This window comes from Podarcis pityusensis (assembly GCF_964106645.2).
Source record: "Podarcis pityusensis genome assembly, chromosome: 9".
Taxonomy (NCBI): domain Eukaryota; kingdom Metazoa; phylum Chordata; class Lepidosauria; order Squamata; family Lacertidae; genus Podarcis; species Podarcis pityusensis.
This window is the reverse complement of record NC_138034.1, coordinates 43,027,361-43,036,917: the sequence shown is the minus strand read 5'-3', so window position 1 is coordinate 43,036,917 and position 9,557 is coordinate 43,027,361. Positions and strand designations below refer to the sequence as shown.

The following is a 9,557-nucleotide window of genomic DNA, read 5'->3' as shown; positions in this document are numbered from 1 at the left end:
GGGAGTGTTGAAAATTATTATTTTTTAAAAAGAAAATTCATTCCTACTTAACAACATTCATTAATATCATTTTCAGACATTCGTAGAGTGACTCAGAGTGACTTCACAGGCAAATTTTGCCACTATTTTGAATTTTTCTTTTTTTTTACTATGCTTGTTGCTACCCACCCACAAAAAGGAAAATGTGTGAAATGCAAGAACAACATTTTTTAACATCATGCTTGCAGATCCTGCACTCAAACAAGGCGAAGACCAAAGCTTAGGATACTGCTAGCCATGGGAAATGGAGTAATTATGTGAATTAGCCTTTATGCATTTGCTCGATTCCTTTGATGGCCCCCATACGATGTCTCAAAGTGCCATTTTCCCTTTAAAAGTGGGTTTCTGCTCTCTTCTTAGCAGAAGTGCTGAGAGTGAGACAATGGGAGAAAAAAGGAGAGCTGCCTGAGCTCATCTTAGCAACATAAAAGTAATATACAGTGCCTCTTTTCTGACTTCATCAGCAAACTATCAAGCACTCCTCTCAGAGCTGTGCTCACATCATCTGAAGATGCTGCTGCAGTAAAAAAAGAAAGAAAAAAGTATCAGAAGATTGAATAAATGGAAGTTGTTAAATAAAAACAAGCCGGACTGGGTTTTGTTCCATTTAAATGACAGGAAAACAAATCAATGCTGCCAAATGGAAGAGGATAAAATCAATAGGGGGGGAATGCATTTTCAAGACATTAAAAACCTTAAGAGTAAAAACAAAGTTTAAAATCTCTAAACAATTACCTGGCTGCATCCTATTAAATCAAAGTTCGGGGCACTTATGGCTGGTAAGACATAAGGTATTGCCAGACATCCAAACTAAAATGGCACTCTTGTGTTACAGTTTTCGAGTATAATGGATCTAAAACCTGAATTTTGCAAAGCATCATCTATGATTTACAGAAACAATCTTTTTGGCTATGTTCCTCTTTAGAATTAAACACAGAGCTCTCTGTTCATCAAAAGTCTTTCATCACCACTTTGAGATAGAGGGGGAAATGTTAGTGACCTATTTTTCAGCAGAAGTTCTTGCTTGGTGCTTCTTGAAAGGAGTAAGATTGCTATTGAATAAAAATTGTGTTTCTTTATTGATTTGTAGGTTAACGATTGGGAACTCCAATTCCTGGTCCACCAGCTAACGAAAGCTAAAGTAAAATAAAGTTGATTAAGAAGAAGAAAGAACTGCACAGTATGGGTGCCTGTGGTCCTCCAGATGTTATTGGGCTACAACTCCCCTCATCCCTGATCACTGGGTATATTGGCTGGGGCTGATGGGAGTTGGAGTCCAACACCATCTGAAGGACCACAGGTCCCGCCCCCTACAGCATTTCAAGACAGTACTGGGATTTTCAGTGGCAGCCTTACCTATCTCTTTTTTTAAAAAAATAATATTTATTAAAGTTTTAAGTTTACAAAAAGGCAAAAGAAAAAAACACCAAATTAAACAATAACAAAACCAACACATCACAATAAACCTATCTCATTCCTCCCACCCACACCCTCAAGTTAAAAGTACTCCCTGTTCAGTGTTAGTGTGTGCATGTTGAGGAGCAGTTTGGGGGAGCAGGCTCTAATCCAAAGTCTCTATGTTTAGTGGAGGAGATAGGTAGAGCTGTAAATATGTACAAATATATATGTGCAACATTACAGATGTAGGTATGTGGGTTCTGTCCATTTCATTAGGGGCCGCATGAAAAGAAAGCCTTCGCCATGCATCACGTATGCATCAAACAGTGTCAGCCTTCCAATGAAATTGACTTCTACTCATTCAGAATTGGTTCTACTCATTCAAAAATAGGACAAAATTGGTTCCAGGGGGATCCTTGAAAATAAACTGGGGAATATGGTGTCAGAAGTGGGAAAGAGAGGAAGCAGAAATCTTGCGGCATGAATGGAAGTCCATTCACACAACATTGTTTATCTCCCATGGGGCTTTAAGCATATATTCAGCTAAACGTGTATATATTTTTGGACTGTGATCATGATGCCATTTCCGCCACACACACCCTGCCACACATTCTCTGTATGTGTAAAGATCACTATAATTATGTGTTTCCATGCCCCACCAATGACTGCCAATCACGTAGAGCAGTGGTGGGGATTGGGAGATGCAGAGTGATGAAATCAGATACTGGCCAAGTTTTACTGCAACACAAACACACATAGGCAGCTTGATGCTCATCATTATCATTATCACTACTATGACTTCATCAACGCGCATCATACAAGAGGACAAGTCCCTACCTTGAAGGGGTTATAATCCATAATTTGACAGAGGAAGGGAAGACAAGAGGGGTAGATGGGGAGGGCTGCATTTATTTCAGTTGTAGTTAGGTAGGCCCAGTATCAATAAGTATTGGGCAAATTTAAAGTTCGAGTTTAGGCTGAGATTGCTTTAGTCCTCTAACCAATGGTTTTATCATTTTCAGAAGTATGACAAGCAACAGCTGTCCAGCTACTAGGTGGTTCAGTTTCTCTCCTATTCCAGGTTAGGGTCTGGGATGGATAGATCTGCCTATTTCTGGTCTGTGTCAATTTTGTGTATATTACTAAGTCCACTCCATCCCATTTCCACATTAATCTGCATAAAAGAAAAAGAAAATTATATCCATATACAGTTTAAAATGTATTTTTAAACTCCATCTAATGTAGTTCACACTAGCAATAATTGCAACAATTTTCCAGTTCCCCTTCCTTCTAGGATTATCTTTTTAAAGAAAGAATGAAATGAAATGAGGGCCAAGGAGGAGGTTGAGAAAGACGGAGAAACTTAAAGAGAAAGACAGAAGGAGAAAAGAAGAAATAAAGAAGGACCAAAACCAAACATATTTGGGTCCCACGTTGCATTTGGAGTTTGAAGGTAAATTCCAAATATGAGAAAGTTGAAGGCTATCTTATATATTATATTGTAAGTTGTATTCTATATTGTCAGTGTATCCCAATGCCTGCACCATTGCCAGCCTACTGAAATAATGGAGTTTGGAAAATAAAACTTTAAAGGAGGTTGGGGGAGAGATCACATTAGATATCCAAAATTCCTGTAAAGGAGAATTGCAATTATATGAAGCAAAAATTTCCAACTATTTAAATTCACTGTCTGGTTGTAGGTAGACTATGTTGGGGGAAAATAGCATCCCTATCTGACTCGATTGGCTTTCCCTGTGCAAACCATACAGAACCCAAATCTTGTAAGCATTTTGAAGTGTGCAACATTAGTGTTATTATTCATGAAGTGTCTGGTGAGCTAATGTTTGGATTTTCACCAGTTGCTGATAGTAAATCAGTTGCTTTTCGGTAAGCCCTCAAAGTATAATTTAAAATGTAACATGCTAGTTGGAGGTAAAAAAGAAAAGGCTTTTAAAAGTGTGCTTCTGTGGCTTTTATAAATAATTTAATCTTTTAAGAAGAGCACTAGTAGTCTCGCCTCCTCAACCACTGGCCACTGGCCTCCATCACATTAGTTTTGTTGCAGAATGGTAACATAGAATAAACTACTTTTAAATGGCTTTTTAAATGATGTGGTTAAGGAATACAGCAGCATTAGCCAATGGCTATTTTAAAATGTCTCCTCCCTTCTCCCAACCATTGAAACAATCTGATTCCCTTTTGTAATTTGCTCGTTCAGTTGCATAGCTGAGTGGAAATTAAGTTGGGAGAGTCTGAAACACTTTGGTGTCTTGTTGCACACTTTCCCATTTCATGTATAGACACTGGATCTATTTTTCAACCCTAGCTTCCATTTTCTGATTGTTCTTAGCCTTGGTGTCACATCCCCGCAATGGAGTGAGCTCCCGTTGCTCTGTCTCAGCTTCCGCCAACCTAGCAGTTTGAAAGCACGGCAGTGAAAGTAGATAGGCCTTCTACTTTGGTGATCACTCGTAGCCGAGTAAGATTGTCTTCCATAAACATGGTTTTAACAATGAGTCTGTAAGTGACTGTGGACGCCAATTCTGGATCCACAGTGGGGACACTGGTTTCCAGGTGGGAGTTGATCACAGTGTGGATTTGTCAAGTGTGCCTTCCTCTTAGCACATTTCTCCCTTGTGTCCTGAGTTTGAGTGTCTTCAAAGCCCATGACACCTTTGGTAAAGGCTGTTCTCCAACTGGAGCACTCACAGGCCAGTGTTTCCCAGTTGTCAGTATTTATACTACATTTTTAAAGATTTGCCTTAAGACAGTCTTTAAACCTCTTTTGTTGACCACCAGCATTACGCTTTCCATTTTTAAGTTTGGAATAGAGTAGTTGCTTTGGAAGATGATCATCAGGCATCTGCACAACATGACGAGTCCAACGAAGTTGATGTTGAAGAATCATTCCTTCAACACTGGTGATCTTTGCTTCTTCCAGTACACTGATATTAGTTCACCTGTCTTCCCAAGTGATGTGTAACATTTTTCAGAGACACCGTTGATGGAATCTTTCGAGGAGTTGGAGATGGCGTTTATAAGTGGTCCATGTTTCACAAGCATATAATAAGGTTGGTAGTACAATAGCTTTGTAAACAAGCATTTTGGTTTCCCTGTGAATGTCCTGGTCCTCAAACACTCTGCACTGCACTCACAGAGCTCAGGTGCTGCTGGATTTCGGCATCAATGTTGGCCCTTGTGGAAAGATAACTGCCTAGGTAGGAGAAGTGATTGACATTTTCCAACATTACACCATTGAGTTGGATTTGTGGCACTGTAGAGGGGTTATTTTGTACTTGTTGGTGCAGCACTTTGGTTTTTGGATGTTGAGTGATAGGCCAAGCTTTCGTAAGCTTCTGCAAAGATATTTAGGATTGTTTGGAGGTCATCCTCTGAGTGTGCACACACTACGTTGTCATCAGCATACTGAAGCTCTATGATGGAAGTTACGGTAACCTTACTCTTTCCTTTCAGCCTTCTCAGATTGAAGAGCTTTCCATCTGTTCGATATATGATTTCTACTCCGGTGGGGAGTTTCCCTTCGACAAAGTGTAGGATCATGGCAATGAAAATAATGAATAGAGTTGGGGCAATAACACAACCCTGTTTAACACCTGATCCCACTGTGAATGGTTCACTTTGAGAACCATTGTTATCTGCGATTGTTGCTGTCATATTATCATGGAGGAGCCGAATGTTGTTTACAAATTTATCTGGGCAGCCAATTTTCAGAAGGACAGTCCACAGGGCATTACGACTTAGTGTCGAAAGCCTTAGTCAGGTCAATAAATGCCATATACAGGAGTTGGTTTTTCTCTCTGCATTTTTCTTGAAGCTGTCAAGCGGTGGAAATCATTTCCACTGTCCCCCTAGAAGGCTGAAAACCATTTTGGGATTCAGGAAGGGTCACCTCGGATATTGTTAAGAGACGGTTTGCTAAGATCCTTGCAAGAATCTTGGTGGCCACAGCTAATAGTGAGATGCCTCGATAGTTTCCACAATCAGTTCTGTCACCTTTTTTTAAAAGAGATTGGTAATTCTGGCATCCCTAAAGTCTGCTGGGATCTCTTCTCTTTCCCATATTTTTTCGATGAGCTTGTGAAGTTGTTGTGTAAGTTGAATTCCGCCCACTTTGAAGATTTCGGCAGGTATCCCATCAGGTCCACTGGCTTTGTTGTTTTTCATTTGGTTAATAGCTGTACTCAATTCTCCCAGATTTGGAGATACTGCAAGCTCATCTCTAACTTGTTTTTGCAGAATTTGTGAGAGGACCTCAGCAGCTATGGGGGAGTTGCGGTTAAGGAGATGTTGGTAGTGTTCTTTCCAGCACAGTGCAATAGCTTCTTTATCGTTTAGAAATGTGGTACCATCTGCTGAGCTTAGGGGGCATATGCCATGATTTATTAGCCCATAGATGGTCTTTGTGGCTTTAAAGAAACTCTGTGTATCATGAGTGTTGGCTAAGTGCTGGATCTCTTGAGCTTTTTTTTTATCCACCAGGTGTTTTTTAGTTCTCTGGTTCTTCTTTGAACCTCAGCCTTAGTGTTGGCATAGGGGTTTTTTTCTTAGGGGCACAGTTTCTATCTCTTTGCCAGATCTGAAAGGCCTTCCTTTTCTTGTCAATCATGCGTTCAATATCACTGTCATTCTCATCAAAAACAGAGGTCATATCAGTGCCAGCTCTCACCCCTGCCATCTGCTACTGGATATGAATGGTGGTGGGGAGGCTGGAAAGAGTGTGGCTTTGTGATTTAGGAGGAAAAGTTGATGTTTTGGTTTGCTAATTTCCTTGGCAGGGATGTACCCTCATAGCCCTGATGCACCACCCACTATTTTGCTAGGTGCCTGAGACTGCAAAAATGGTGCTGTCAAGCTTTCTTATTCAGCGCAGGATACCCTCATCACATACTGAAGAGAAAAATTCTTCTGTATACAGAAACCTGCTTTCTCTAACTCAGATTCTTATTGTGAAACTTTTTTTTTTTTTTTTTTTAAAGCATACTTTCTGCACTTGTTTGCCAGCTACCCGTAGCTTGGCTTTATGCAACAAAACCTTATTTGGGACTAGCAGGAGATGTTCAGAGAAGTTTCTGTTAATGTAACATTGATTGTGTTCTTCAAACAGGGAAGCACCTCGTGGGTATTTTCTGAGGCTTTTAATTTTCCTTTGTTGCCATGTAGGTCAATTAAGGAGGGGAAATGCTGTCATGGGAATCTCTGTATCTTGTACTAAAGTCACTTGTGCTTGACAATAATGTTCAGTTGAAAGCTGGACTAATTAACAGTAATGTCTGCCAGTGCCATACTTCAAAAACAACTCAAATTTTAACAGCTCGGGACCAGCAGTGAGCAAAACAGGACTGAACAGCAACAGCCTGCTCTTGCAATTAAATTCATCCAGTCTGTATTGGCAGTGAAGACTAAGCTGAATTTAGTACAAGTTTATTATTCCAAAGTAGGAATTGCCATCAGATACTAAGCTGCAGAGCAGATATTTAAAAGACCTCCTTTCCAACACTACAGTGGTACCTCCAGTTAAGAAATTAATTCGTTCTGGAGGTCCGTTTGTAACCTGAACCTGCTCATAACATGAGGTTCGCTTTCACTAATGGTGTGTCTCCCGCTGCTGCCGCACTGCCGGCACACGACTTCTGCTTGCATCCTGGGGCAAAGTTCACTACAAGGGGCATCTACTTCCGGGTTAGAGGAGCTTGTAACCTGCAGCATTAGCAAGGAGAACAGTACATAAAATGAGGTTCCACTGTATTTGAGATTTACTATTAGACTATGAGAGCGGGGAGTTAACTCTTAATGCTTCTGGTTATGGTAGGAGAGAAGAGCAACAGCATCACACAAATACCTCGCTGTACAGCAAGCATAGGGAACTTCTCTGCCAAGGGCTGCATTCCCTCAGGAATAATCTGTTGGGGGCCACATGCTAGTGGTGGATAGTCAGAACAAAGAATGGCTCCTTTCTTTCTGTCAACCTTTCTGGCTCCCGATGCATCCCCATGCCTGGAGATTTGCCAGGAGTCTGAGCTACTTGCTTTCAAAGGGTCTTCCCCTTTCTTTTTTTGCTCACTCCATTCATTTCAGCATTCTTTTCCACACACCCCCTCACCCTCCTTACCTGCTATTCTCACCCACAGGAAATTAGACTGAGGACTGCAGGCTCTTCTTTCTTGCTGTACGGAGAAGTACCAAAACAAGAAATCTGTATTGTGGTGCGTGGTCAGAGATCATGTATCTCACACACTGCTTTTGCTCAGCCAAAACAAAGATGAGGAGGGTAGTCCATGTGAAGTGCGAATCTTTGATTACTTCAATATCCCTCTCCCAAATCACTGTGGCTTTCACTGTGATTAAAAGCTAGACCTATCCATCAAAATAAAATATCCTTCCACCCAGTGCTTTTTTTCTAGAAAAATAGGTGGAAATACTCACCATGAAATTGTTACAGTAAGTGCCGCACTTTTTAACAACAACAACAACAAAAAGAGAGGTGCCGGTACTGCATACCCTGTTGGGATACTTCCAGGGAGACAAAAGCCATCATGGCCCCCACGCCATCTCTGGACGATCAATCGATCTCTGGTAGAAACGCAGTATCAGTCAATTAGCGACACAAAGCCTCGGAAATAGCTTTCCACATTCCAGAGCTCATGCACGCTCTATCAGCAGACTTCGCACAGCGAAAGATGCACTCAGGAGAGCATATTTACAAGTTTATTCAGCGTTGGTCAGAACAAAGAAAAAACATGACTGCCTGCCTGTGTGTTCAGACACAGAGAGAGAAACGAAAGCAATGTACAAAACATAAACTTCCTGTGAACAGGAAATACACAGGCTGTGACACAACAACCTGCTCCCTTCTTAAGGTGGAACGGAAATATCCTAACATCCTCCCCCTTTCCGTGTAACCTGTAGTACCTGTGGTTCAACCCAATTGCAACCTCTGTACATAAACCTTAAGTTGTTCTTTGTTAACAACCTTAGACAACAGATCAGCAGGAATTTCATTTCCTGGCATGTAGGACACCTGAATGAGTCCTTTCTGAATACACTCTCTTGCACGATGTAACTTAATCTGCAAGTACTTGGTTCTTTGCTTGCAGCTCTCTGAGTTTAGCAAAGCCAAACAGGATCTATTGTCTTGATACACTTGTATAGGACATTTCACAGAAACTCTGATGTCCTTAAACAGTTGCATCAACCATTCACAATCCATGAGTGAAAATGACAGAGCATTGAGTTCTGCTTCACAGGAACTTAGGCTCACTGTCGTCTGCTTCTTGCACAGCCAGTCAAACAGCCAGTGGTTGTACATGTAGCATACTCCAGAAGTGCTTGTACCATCCGTGGTGTCACTTCCAAAACTAGCATCTGCAAAGATTTCAAGACCTCCAGTCTTCTGACTGGTGAACCTCAGCCTGTAGTGCAAAGTCCCTTTCAAATAGCGGGCTATGCGCTTCAGAGCTTTCCAATCCTGAGCAGTAGGATTGTTTTCATGTCTGCTAAGCAGGTTAGTGCTTACAGCTATGTCAGGTCTTGAACATCTAGCAATGAAATTCAGCTTGCCTAGAATGCATCTGTACAGCGTAGTGTCAGAAAACGCTTCAGCAGTACTATCTACCTGGTAACCTGTCACCATCGGTGTGTCTGCTGAGTTTGCATCAACCAAATTCAACCTGGTTAATACATCAGCAATTTTCTGTGTTTGGTGTACCAGAAAATTACCTGCTTGGTCCCTCTCCACCTGCAGAGAAAGATAGTTGGATACCTCACCAAGATCTTTCATGTCAAAGTGCTCCTTCAGCTGAGCTAGGGTGCTTTGGTACAAAGCCTGATTCTTCCAAAACATCAGAAGATCATCAACAAAACATAAACAATACAGTTTGTTTTGCCCCTCCTCCTTGACAAACACACATGGATCAGCTTTGCCCTGGTTAAAACCTAGAGAAAGCAATGTCTCAGTGAGTTTTGTGTTCCAACACCTGGCACTCTGCTTGAGACCATATAAGGATTTCCGAAGTTTACAGACCATTCCCTTCTGTATCTGCATTCCATCAGGTGGAAGCATATACAGCTCCTCCCCCAAAACCCTGTAAAAAAAGCTGTAT

At 41.3% G+C, this 9,557-nt stretch overlaps 1 long non-coding RNA gene across 1 annotated transcript; it reads left to right on the top strand.

The window, feature by feature from the left end:
- The first annotated feature begins 2,334 nt into the window (after window positions 1–2,334).
- On the top strand, window positions 2,335–7,844 carry LOC308485892. The gene is made up of 3 exons (XR_013990824.1): window positions 2,335–2,492; window positions 2,716–2,890; window positions 7,587–7,844. It is a non-coding gene; the product is annotated as an uncharacterized lncRNA (long non-coding RNA).
- Window positions 7,845–9,557: the final 1,713 nt, after the last annotated feature.